Source organism: Podarcis melisellensis, assembly GCF_964234715.1.
Source record: "Podarcis melisellensis genome assembly, chromosome: 2".
NCBI classification, from domain to species: Eukaryota; Metazoa; Chordata; class Lepidosauria; order Squamata; family Lacertidae; genus Podarcis; species Podarcis melisellensis.
The window spans coordinates 102443677-102456237 of NC_138529.1; the positions used below are offsets into that span (position 1 = coordinate 102443677).

Here is a 12561-nt window from a genome sequence, read left to right on the forward strand (position 1 = left end):
CAGGGGAGCTAGGGGGCCTAGCTCCTCCTAAATATTCTCTGCCCCCCTCATTTTTCTACATACGAATTATTAAATCAACCAGAAAGCCTTTGTTTGAAAGGCCCTTTGTCGTGGTATCTTCTCTCTCTCAGGAAGCCAAGCAAGCCATGCATACCTCCCTAGCAAGCTTGCAGCAGTGTGTGTGTGAGGGGGGTGGATTTGGTTTATATTTCATTTCTTTGACCACAAGGCAAAGGCGGGGGCATTGAGCAGGAGGACTCAGCAGCACATCTTTCCCCCTAGAATGGCTAGCAAGCCTATACTCCCAGGGTTGTATTGAACTCACTCCTACTCAGAGTAAACCCACTAAAACTGATGAATCTTAGTTTGCCGTTTCTATTAATTTCAGTAGGTCTGAGGTAGCAGTTCCCTCCCCACAGCTGGCACCTCCATTGTGTAGTTTTTGCCGAATACTGAACACAAATCTCGTCATACAGTAATTCAGATACCAGTTCAGTATATTCCACTATGGTGTGGAAGACTATGACTGAATGGCCTGTGTGCCTGCTCAGTTGCCCTGGTGAATAACTGTTGATGGGCAACTTCACTTCTGGTGTTTATTTTGCCTTTAAACCAGAATTGGACCAGGCAGCCCTTCAAACAGAAGAATCTCCTAAGTAGGCCACTTTAGTAACCAGCTGTTTAAGAATTGGTAAGATACGATTCCACCTATTGGTCCTAGCTTTGCAGTAATACATACCAGAGAGGTAAATACCAATTGGTTTAATTAGTTTGGATAATTAACTGATTACTTAATTGCAGAATAAAAATGGATCTATAACCAGATGTAAACAAGGATGGGGCTCCCTTTGTCTAAGAGATGGAGTTTTAGTTGAAATCCCCAGAATGTCCCGCTTTTCCTTAGGACGTCCCTATTTTCATTGGAGAAATGTTGGAGGGTGTGGAGTTATGTGACCCCTGAGCCAAGGAGATGAAGTACAACCATTAGAAGACATCTGAAGGCAACCCTGTGTGGGGAAATGTTTGGTGGTTTTTTTGGGGGGGGGGGTTAGTATGTTGGAAGTCGCCCAGAGTGGTTTGGGAACCCAGTCAGATGGGTGGGGTTTGAATAATAAAATTGTCGTTGTTCAACAGAACATCCCTATTTTCATTGACAGCATCTTAAAGAGCAGATACATCACCTTGCTGACAAAGGTCCGTATTGTTAAAGCTATGGTTTCCCAGTAGTGATGTATGGAAGTGAGAGCTGGACCATAAAGAAGGCTGATCGCCGAAGAATTGATGCTTTTGAATTATGGTGCTAGAGGAGACTCTTGAAGGTCCCATGGACTGCAAGGAGATCAAACCTGTCCATTCTTAAGGAAATCAGCCCTGAGTGTTCACTGGAAGGACAGATCCTGAAGCTGAGGCTCCAATACTTTGGCCACCTCATGAGAAGAGAAGACTCCCTGGAAAAGACCTTGATGTTGGGACAGATGGAGGGCACAAGAAGGGGACGACAGAGGACAAGATGGTTGGACAGTGTTCTTGAAGCTACCAGCATGAGTTTGACCAAACTGCGGGAGGCAGTGGAAGACAGAAGTGACTGGCGTGCTCTGATCCATGGGGTCACGGAGAGTCAGACATGACTAAGCGACAACAAATTTTCACTGGAGAAATGTTGGAGGATATGCTAGCAGTTCCCAAAGTACTTTGGGGGAAGTGTTAATGGTGTGGATGTGATCTTCATTTACATAAACAAGATTAGTTTCTATGTTGCAGAAAGGCGTTTTTGTGTGTGTGTGCTTTTTGCAAGCAATGTGTATATTTCCTTTCAATATGTGGTCTGAAACAGATAAAAAGGAAACGGCCGTGAGATGTCCTCCTCCATGGAAGCAGCTGTTCTCATTGTGCTGAGATATTTAATATAGATACAAACAGGGACAGAAGCAGTACACAGTGTGCCTTTTAGCCAACAAGCATTATTTGACGAGCTAAGTGAGACCCTGCATTCTACTTGCGGGCAAAAAGAAAAAGTTTGAACAAAGGGAAAGCGTGCATCTGCTTTGTCACAATATTTGGTGTTCGTTTTTTATATCACAAATATCCATAGTCAGTAACTAGGAGACCTTGGGGCCAAATCCACCTCCTACCCACTAAGTGTTGCTGCATCGACTCCAGTTGCTGTCATCAGTGCTGTTTTTCCTTTAAAAAATTAAATGTTTAGGGGTATTCTCATTTTCCTACTCATATTGAAATACTGCCCCTCAATGAAGCCAAACTTAGATTCATAAAATGTTTAGGGGCATGCGTACCCCCAGAAAAAAAGCACTGGCTGTCATTAAAAACAAAAGAGGGGATATTGAAGTAGAGGCAGTGTAGCAATGGAATGACCTCCCTTCTGAGATGTGTCTTACCACAACACTGCTTCTGCTTCGCCTACAAGTGAGGACACACCTTTCTGCCCAGGCTTTTGGGGAGGGTTCAGGTGCATGGATGGAATGAGAGCGTCTTGTTTGAAGAGTTTGGATTTGATATCCCGCTTTGTCACTACCCGAAGGAGTCTCAAAGCGGCTAACATTCTCCTTTCCCTTCCTCCCCCACAACAAACACTCTGTGAGGTGAGTGAGGCTGAGGGACTTCAGAGAAGTGTGACTGGCCCAAGGTCACTCAGCAGCTGCATGTGGAGGAGCAGAGACGTGAACCCAGTTCACCAGATTACGAGTCCACCGTCCTTAACCACTACTTCTGATGCAGTTGCCTCATGGTGTTTTAATAATCTGCTGTTTCATTGCAGATTTTTACAATGGTACTCGCTTAATTTTGCATTTATTTTATTTTATTTTGATGCACATGTGCTTCCTTCCTGGGACCGTCAGGAGGAGAGTAGATAATAAACTCCTCAGGAGTGAGTGAGACGGGGTGTTGGCCCATCAGTTTCCGCCTCCTTCTCAAAATGCCACTCTGGCAAAAAAAATAGTTACTGACCCTGGAAATTTTGAATTGAGAGGGATTGGATAGGAATGTTTTAACTAACTAAGTAGAAGCAAACAAGCAGGGAGCAAGTAAAGACACAACGAAATTGCAGGATCAGGAAGGAGCTCACAGAAGAGGCAGGAGCAAGGCAATGCCATGGAAAAAACAATCTGGGCAGATTCAGGATTATACCTTATATAGAGACAAGGTAGCATAGTGGTTAGAGTGTTGGACTAGGAATGGGGAGCCCAAGTTGAAACCTCCCCTCAACCATGAAACTTACTAAATTAAAAAGAATGGACTTAAGTTCCTCATAAGAACAGTGGAATATAATGCAAGAGCAAGAGCGTCCAACCTAGGATGGCCGTGAGCCTATGCTAGAGAGGGGGGTCCTCTATTTGAAGGTCTGTCGGTCTGTCTAGTCCAAATATCAATCAAAGGACCATAAGAAGGAAGACAGAGATGCTAAAGCAACCAATTATCACTTAGCACCTGGACAGCGGACAGTGCAGTCACCTACTTATAGTCTTCCCCACTATGGTGAGATGCATTGTATTTCAATTAGAATTATAGTAATAATTTCTACATTTACTTCTATACCAGCACACACAGGATTTATGCAAATTGGGGCTCTCAGTTTTTAGCGAAGCATCAGAAAAAAGAGTTATTTTATGGCAGTGCATAAGTGAGCATCACCCAAATGCCAACCTCTGCTTTCTAGTTCCTTTTACAGGTGTTTCCGGTGGGCAGGGGGTTTATTCCCAGGCTGTGCAGTTAGTTCCAGCCGTACTTAATTCAGCCTCAGAAGGAGAGGCCTCAGGCTTGAAGGAGCAGTGGGAAAGTAAGGGGGGGAATAAAGAGGGAGAGAGGAGGCGGTCGAGTGTTGAAACAAGCTAGGAAGTGTCTTGCAGAGCTGTGCAACTGTCGAGAACCAGGCCTACCCATTTGCTTATCACATTTATAACACCACATTTGTCCTCCAAGGAGCTCAGGGTAGTGTAAATGGTTCTCTCCCCCCATTTTGTCCTCACAACAACGTGAGGTAGGTTTGGCTAAGAGAGAGTGACTGGCAGAAGGTCCCTGAGTGGGGATTTGAACCCAGGTCCCAGGTCCCAGTCTGACACTCTTAACCAGGGGTCAGCAACCTTTTTCAACCGTGGGCTGGTCCACCGTCCCTCAGACCATGTGGTGGGCCAGACTATATTTTGCAAAAAAAATATTGAACGAACCAGGGGTCAGCAACCTTTTTCAGCCGTGGGCCGGTCCACCGTCCCTCAGGCCATGTGGTGGGCCGGACTATATTTTGCAAAAAAAATATTGAACGAACCAGGGGTCAGCAACCTTTTTCAGCCGTGGGCCGGTCCACCGTCCCTCAGACCATGTGGTGGACCAGACTATATTTTGCAAAAAAAATATTGAACGAACCAGGGGTCAGCAACCTTTTTCAGCCGTGGGCCGGTCCACCGTCCCTCAGGCCATGTGGTGGGCCGGACTATATTTTGCAAAAAAAATATTGAACAAATTCCTATGCCCCACAAATAACCTAGAGATGCATTTTAAATAAAAGCACACGTTCTACTCATGTAAAAACACCAGGCAGGCCCCACAAATAACCCAGAGATGCATTTTAAATAAAAGGAGACATTCTGCTCATGTAAAAACACGCTGATTCCCAGACCATCCGTGGGCCAGATTGAGAAGGCGATTGGGCCTTAGGTTGCCTACCCCTGCTCTTAACCAATGCACCACAGTGGCTTTCTGGTGTGTGTTCCCTCACGCAGAAGTTACCTATGAGTTCCCTTTGTATCACCAGATAAGAAGAGCACTCTGCGCCTGTGACGTTAGCTCGCATAATTCCTCTGATTTGAAAAGAAACTTTTATGGAACGTTCCATGCCTGGCAAATCAGCACGGAGAAAGGGCGGAGGGGAGTTTGGCCAAGGTTGCTGCTCCTGCCATCTTGGGACCGAGCAGTATTCATGTTACAGCGTCTCAGGATATCAAGTGCAAGAATCCCAGTCTCTCAAGTACTATCGCAGGAAGGAGAAGTCCTCTGACTATGAAAAGCATTGTCCGAAGGAGCAGCACCAGATAAACATCACCTAGCAACCAGCAGCGCTGACACACAGTAACCTTCAGGGAGCCCTGGAGAAACACAAAGGCTTTTTGTGCAGAAGCCTTTAAGAGCATAGGTTGGGATTATTTTCCTAATTTAGGTGCCAAATTGGGGTCTTAGCTCGCACAACTTCTGGAAAAAAAACTGGTTTTTGATGTGGAAACCCACCCCTGTTAAACTCTCTGCTCGAGGTTAAACGGGTCGAGGTAACATTCCTCGCTTTGAAGTGGTTATCCCGTGTAAATAAGTAGAATTAATCCAGTGTATGGAAGGATGAGAATTAAAGCTTCCTCTTTCTCATGTTACTGACAGGGGCTGTGGGTGACCAACACATCTGGTGAGATACAGATACTGTTCAAGCCAGCTCCACACCCCAATAATCACATTTACAGGGACGCACACACACAGGGACGCAGGTGGCGCTGTGGGTAAAACCTTAGCGCCTAGGACTTGCAGATTGCATGGTCGGCAGTTCGAATCCCCGCGACAGGGTGCGCTAATGTCGTTCGGTCCCAGGGCCTGCCAACCTAGCAGTTCGAAAGCACCTCCGGGTGCAAGTAGATAAATAGGGGCCGCTTACCAGCGGGAAGGTAAACGACATTCCGTGTGCTGCGCAGGCTCGCCAGAGGCAGCTTGTCACGCTGGCCACGTGACCCGGAAGTGTCTGCGGACAGCGCTGGCTCCCGGCCTATAGAGTGAGATGAGCACACAACCCTAGAGTCTGGCAAGACTGGCCCGTATGGGCAGGGGTACCTTTACCTTTACACACACTGCCACACACATCTGGAAACTGTATAAACAGAAAGCCCTCAATTTGATAGTACACTAGTTTTGGGTTAAGCAAAGACTTCTTAGTACAAGAAGTTGGGCCTACAACAAAATACTGCAGTGTGGAGTATGCCTGTTCGTTTCCTCTTAGCCAGCTCAGTCCCTTTTTTCAGATCACTCCATTCCATTCTGCTATTCCGCTATCCCTGTTTTCTGTTCCTCTTCCTCCACAGAGACACACACATGTTCTGTGACTTCTGGACATGCTGATTCCCCATTGGGCTGTTGGGAAAGTTCCCCCCTTGGATTTTCTTTCCTCCCAAGATTTCTCTAATTCCCAAATACTTTTCTTGTGTGTGGATGGTGCAGTTTTGGCCATCTCGTTGGTTTGAGCCAGTATGGTGTCGTAGTTAAGAGCGGGAGTCTCGTAATCTGGTGAACTGGGTTCGTGTCTCCGCTCCTCCACATGCAGCCGCTGGGTGACCTTGGGCCAGTCACACTTCTTTGAAGTCTCTCAGCCCCACTCACCTCACAGAGTGTTTGTTGTGGGAGAGGAAGGGAAAGGAGAATGTTAGCCGCTTTGAGACTCCCAAAGGGGAGTGAAAGGCGGGATATCAAATCCAAACTCTTCTTCTTCTGTTTTAGACTGTGCACTGCTTAGCTGTTTGGTTTTTTTTAAAAAAAAGAATATTAAGAGGTATATGAAAGCTTTTAAGTAAAAAAAAAATAAAAGGCACATGGGAAATGAGTTTGTGGTTGGTATACATGACAGCAAACCAGCTGTAAGCTTCTCCCTAATATTTTGGTTCCATGCCAGGGAATTTTTGCCAAAATAAAAGCTGCAATCCTAAACAAACTTGCTAGGCAGCAAGCCCCGTTGAACGCTGCAAGATGTACTTCTGAGCAAACATGCATAAGATTGCACTATGAAGCTGTGATTTTCAACTCACCCATAGGAGACTAAACCTCACCGACCAGAGTGCAACCTCTGAGTCAACATGTTTACTAGTGCACTTTAACTCAGGTGCATAACTTCTATTCACAACTCGGAATTCACACTTAGCAGCGCAGATACATCATTTGTATACCTTAGGGCAGGGATAATCAGTGTTGTGATCTCCAGATGTTGTTGAACCACAGTTCCCATCAGCCTCTGCCGGCATCAGTTATGTTAGCTGGGGCTGTTGAGAGTAGAAGTCCAACAGCTGGAGATCACTATACTTACTACTCCTGAATTAGGGTTTCAACTTTTGATTTACTTGAATGAAAGCCCTGTAAAGCCCTACATGGCCCTGCAGATGTTAGAGCCTGATTTAGAATAATAAAACACAAAAAAGCAATCATTTAAAAAAAATTAAACATTGATAGACTTAAAACTATACATACATACATATATATATATATATGCTTTCGTAGATTTTCACGGGTACAGGAATGCAGGTTTTGGTGTCCTCGGGTGTCTTCCCGTGTAAAAGTTGGGGTGTCTAGGCGACGTTTCGACGAGGTCTCACTCGTCATCTTCAGGCTGGTGCTTTCGGCTTCTTGTTACTGGAACAGAGCAGGATCTCAGTGTTTGAGTTCCTATAAATACTGTTGAGGGGGTGTGGTGTATAGCCTCCAATGTTCTGGGCAGAGAGGAAGTTCCGAGGACACCAAAACCTGCATATATATATATATATATATGCTTTCGTAGATTTTCACGGGTACAGGAATGCAGGTTTTGGTGTCCTCGGGTGTCTTCCCGTGTAAAAGTTGGGGTGTCTAGGCGACGTTTCGACGAGGTCTCACTCGTCATCTTCAGGCTGGTGCTTTCGGCTTCTTGTTACTGGAACAGAGCAGGATCTCAGTGTTTGAGTTCCTATAAATACTGTTGAGGGGGTGTGGTGTATAGCCTCCAATGTTCTGGGCAGAGAGGAAGTTCCCAGGCTAGTGTGCCTTTTCTTCTTTTGTTCCTTAATTACTTGAGGGATATCTTGAGTGATTTCTTGAGTGATATCCTGAGTACCACTTAGGTGGGTCATTAGGTGTGGATTAGTTGCTAAAGTCTTTGTGTCTTGACCTCTTGAACTTTGTGAAGAGTTTTTCTGAGAAGATGGCTGTACTGCACTTAGTTGTGCTCTGGCTTGGCTTCGTGTATAGGGGCGAGCTGTGGTTTTGTGGCCTGTGTCAGCCAGATCTGTGTAGGGATTGCAGGGGGGTGCAGCATCCGGAGGTGCCACCATGGTTTGGCTACTGGATGGTGTCTGTAATTTATCTGTGGAGAGGGTCTGGGTTTGGGTCTGGTGTGGTTGATTGGTGATAGCGTTCTGTGTGCCTCTGGATCTGGTGTCAGTTTTTGTGGGGAGGGCTAATTTCCAGATAAATTACAGACACCATCCAGTAGCCAAACCATGGTGGCACCTCCGGATGCTGCACCCCCCTGCAATCCCTACACAGATCTGGCTGACACAGGCCACAAAACCACAGCTCGCCCCTATACACGAAGCCAAGCCAGAGCACAACTAAGTGCAGTACAGCCATCTTCTCAGAAAAACTCTTCACAAAGTTCAAGAGGTCAAGACACAAAGACTTTAGCAACTAATCCACACCTAATGACCCACCTAAGTGGTACTCAGGATATCACTCAAGAAATCACTCAAGATATCCCTCAAGTAATTAAGGAACAAAAGAAGAAAAGGCACACTAGCCTGGGAACTTCCTCTCTGCCCAGAACATTGGAGGCTATACACCACACCCCCTCAACAGTATTTATAGGAACTCAAACACTGAGATCCTGCTCTGTTCCAGTAACAAGAAGCCGAAAGCACCAGCCTGAAGATGACGAGTGAGACCTCGTCGAAACGTCGCCTAGACACCCCAACTTTTACACGGGAAGACACCCGAGGACACCAAAACCTGCATATATATATATATATATATATATATATATATATATATATATGCTTTCGTAGATTTTCACGGGTACAGGAATGCAGGTTTTGGTGTCCTCGGGTGTCTTCCCGTGTAAAAGTTGGGGTGTCTAGGCGACGTTTCGACGTTTCGACCTCGTCGAAACGTCGCCTAGACACCCCAACTTTTACACGGGAAGACACCCGAGGACACCAAAACCTGCATATATATATATATATATATATATATATATATATATATATATATATATATATAATCTATTAAAACCATACAAAACAGCATGGCACCAGTCCTTTCATTAAAAGCAGATAGTTCTCAAAAGCCTGATGGAATAAGAACAACTTTAGCTGCTGGTGCAAGGGCAACAAGGAGGGAGCCAGTCTAGCATCTCTAGGGAGGGAGTTACAAATCTGGGAGCAGCCACCGAGAAGGCCCTGTTCCTTGTCCCTACGAAATGTGCCTACCAAGGCATACTCATTTGAGGGGATACGGTCTTTTAGGTAGCTTTCCTTTCCCCACCTCCCCATTACATCCCCCCAAAATTCTTAGATCTAGCAAGAACATCCTATAACATTTGGATCAAGCTCTTACCATAACAATGCAAGGAGGTGGCTACAATTCAAAGGTTTAAATAAATGTAAACTAAACAATAAAATTCTTTCCCTTTTTCCTAGAAAGAATACTCCCTCCAGCCCAAGTGTCACAAGGAAAACGGGAATCATGTTATCAATGGCTCAGGTGAGTGTTTGAGATAACTACGAGCCCAGGTGATGTGGACTGCTTCTGTAGCTGGGCCAAAATTTCTGAGACATTTTCTTCACATAAGTGTCCTGACTCCTTCAGAACTTCGGATGTAGTGTTATACTGAGCCAGACCATTGTTCCTTCCAGCTGAGCATTGTCAACCCTGACTAGGAGCGACCTTGCCAAGGTTTGAGAACATAATGCTGAACGCCACCACAATCTCCTAACGGTGCAAGATTCAGGGGGTTCCAGATGTGTACCCAGGGATTGGTCTCCTTGGAATGAGGGACAGCAGAGACTGTGGTGTCTTTGGAATATCTGGTTTATTTATACCTATATGCAACCTGAAATATACCCAGAGTCCTGTAGTGATTTCATGCTCTTTATTGCAGCTTGTAAAACAGTGATTGAATTGCCCCCCAAACCTCAGGCTTTTATATACATTATTTACACAATGAGTCCCGTCCGATTGGCTGATTCTGCTTCCCTCCTGGAGCCTGATTGGTCTTTTCGTGCAGGCCAATCGGGTGTTGCATTCTACGATCCTACCAGCCTAATAGGCTGGTTAACTTAAGCTTGTTGCATTCTAGGATCTTACTTGCCTTACTTGCCTATTGTTCTAGGATCCAAGGTTAGTACATAACACAACCTGAGCCTACAATGGAGGGGCTCACAGCATTAACACCCCAAGAAGGCCCTGCTTCTCCCATAGCCACAATCTTGGATTCCAGCAACAATCAAGCATGTCTCCCTTCTCACGCTTCTGCCTGCGGCCTGCTTCCAGTTCAGCTCTCTCTCACACACTGCCTTTTGTCTTTCTCACTACCAGCCAGGCGAGGGAGGAAGACCCACCCATTTGCCCTTCCTTTCTTATACCAGCGATCCATACATAATGGGAAGGTAAACGGTGTTTCCATGAGCTGCTCTGGTTCACCAGAAGCGGCTTAGTCATGCTGGCCACATGACGCGGAAGCTGTACGCTGGCTCCCTCGGCCAATAAAGCGAGATGAGCGCCGCAACCCCAGAGTTGGCCATTACTGGACCTAATGGTCAGGGGTACCTTTTCCTTAGGTTGGTGGCCATCACTGCCTCCTGTGGAAACGAGTTCCATAGTTTAACTAGGTGCTGTGCATGTAGATGTGCTTTCTTTTATCTGCGCTGAATCTTCTAGTATCGTCTTCGGAGCAGAGTGCAAGCAACCTCAGCAGAGCAGCCTTTCCAAAGTCCTCTATGATGTAAGGTAGACAACATTTTCATTTTCTGTTTCTTTCAACATAGAGGCAAACACAGAAACGCCGGCAGTGGTTTAATCCCCAATGATGCAACAAGCTGATCAATACAGAAGTGCCTCACTGCCGATTAGTGCAAGAATAAACTCACTTTCTGTCTGAAAAGGCTGGTTGCATGCAGAAGGTCCCAGGTTCCCTGGAAAAGTTCTCAGGTCTCAGATGCTGTGAACTGCCTGAAACCCTGGAGCTGCTGCATGTCAGAGCATGCAATGGAACATTGGTCCAACTTGGAAAAGACGGTGTCATGTCTTCATAGGCAACTACTGACTTTCGCTGCGGAACATTAAATGTTGAGCTTTGGTGCTGCAAGTCCATTGGGGAGTTTCTTGAACCTTGTAGTATCATGACCTCACTCTGCCAACAAATGCTTCTGTTTATTTTAAGACATTTCACTGCTTTTCTTGGAATGATCAGTGAGGCTTGCACACACGCATAAAAGTAATGTCAACAACAATAAAGCCACAGTAAGAAATGCACATTTTATCTTTTTTCAAAAAAAAAAACTTGAAATACAAATGGCGTTCAGTGTTTTCTAGAACAGGGAAGCCCAACTTTTCATACCAAGTGGGCCACAAGAATACTTTAACACAGAACCCGCAGGCTGAAGACTGCCTTGTTGTGCAGTGGGTGGGAGCGAGGGCAAAATTTGACACTCCGCCCCCAGCCCTGGAACTGCCTTCCCAAAGCCATCTAAGCATGGCACCTAGCTTTGGGAAGGAGGCATAAGGCTCTGGTGGGGCCCTAGAGCCCTCACATCTCCTTTTCAAAGATAGGAAAGCACTAACTAGGCTTTGGGACTAGCAATGACAAACCTAGACAGCATCTTAAAAAGCAGAGACATCACCTTGCCAACTAAGGTCCGTATAGTAAAAGCTCTGGTTTTCCCTGTAGCGATGTATAGAAGTGAGAGCTGGACCATAAAGAAGGCTGATTGCCGAAGAATTGATGCTTTTGAATTATGGTGCTGGAGGAGACTCTTGAGAGTCCCATGGACTGCAAGGAGATCAAACCTCTCCATTCCGAAGGAAATCAGCCCCGAGTGCTCACTGGAAGGACAGATCCTGAAGCTGAGGCTCCAATGCTTTGGCCACCTCATGAGAAGAGAAGACTCCCTGGAAAAGACCCTGATGTTGGGAAAGATGGAGGGCACAAGGAGAAAGGGACAACAGAGGACAAGATGGTTGGACAGTGTTCTTGAAGCTACCAGCATGAGTTTGACCAAACTGCGGGAGGCACTGGAAGACAGGAGTGCCTGGTGTGCTCTGGTCCATGGGGTCACAAAGAGTCGGACACGACTAAACTAAGCATTGGAGTATTGGAGTATTGGAGCCTCAGCTTCAGGATCTGTCCTTCCAGTGAACACTCAGGGCTTATTTCCTTCAGAATGGAAGCTTCATAGTTAGCAGGCAGGTAATGTTAACGTAGCTGGTACAGAAGCATTTATAACTTATGTTAGTGACATCCTCATCCAGCCTTTCCCAAAGTAGTGCCCTCCCAAACTTTTGGACTACAACTCCTATCAGTCCCAGCCAGCATGACCAACAGACTGACTCGCCAGAGTGGTGTATTCTCTAGTTATCTCCCGCTTGGACTACAGCAATGCACTCTACGTGGAGTTACCTTTGAAGGTGACTCGGAAACCGCAACTAATCCAGAATGCGGCAGCTAGACTGGTGACGGGGAGAAGCCGCTGAGACCATATAACACCGGTCCTGAAAGACCTACTACATTGCCTCCCAGTATGTTGGTGCTGACCTTTAAAGCCCTAAGCAGCCTCAGCC

The 12561-nt window shown here is 46.0% G+C and overlaps 1 long non-coding RNA gene across 1 annotated transcript in view; it reads left to right on the forward strand.

Annotated features, from left to right (window-relative positions):
• LOC309365418 overlaps positions 1–11219 on the forward strand; it is a 31352-nt gene extending 20133 nt beyond the window's left edge. Inside the window, exons 2-3 of the long non-coding RNA XR_014166125.1 lie at positions 9423–9486; positions 10770–11219. This is a non-coding gene — a long non-coding RNA (uncharacterized lncRNA). The remainder of the gene's footprint in view (positions 1–9422; positions 9487–10769) is intronic.
• Positions 11220–12561: the final 1342 nt, after the last annotated feature.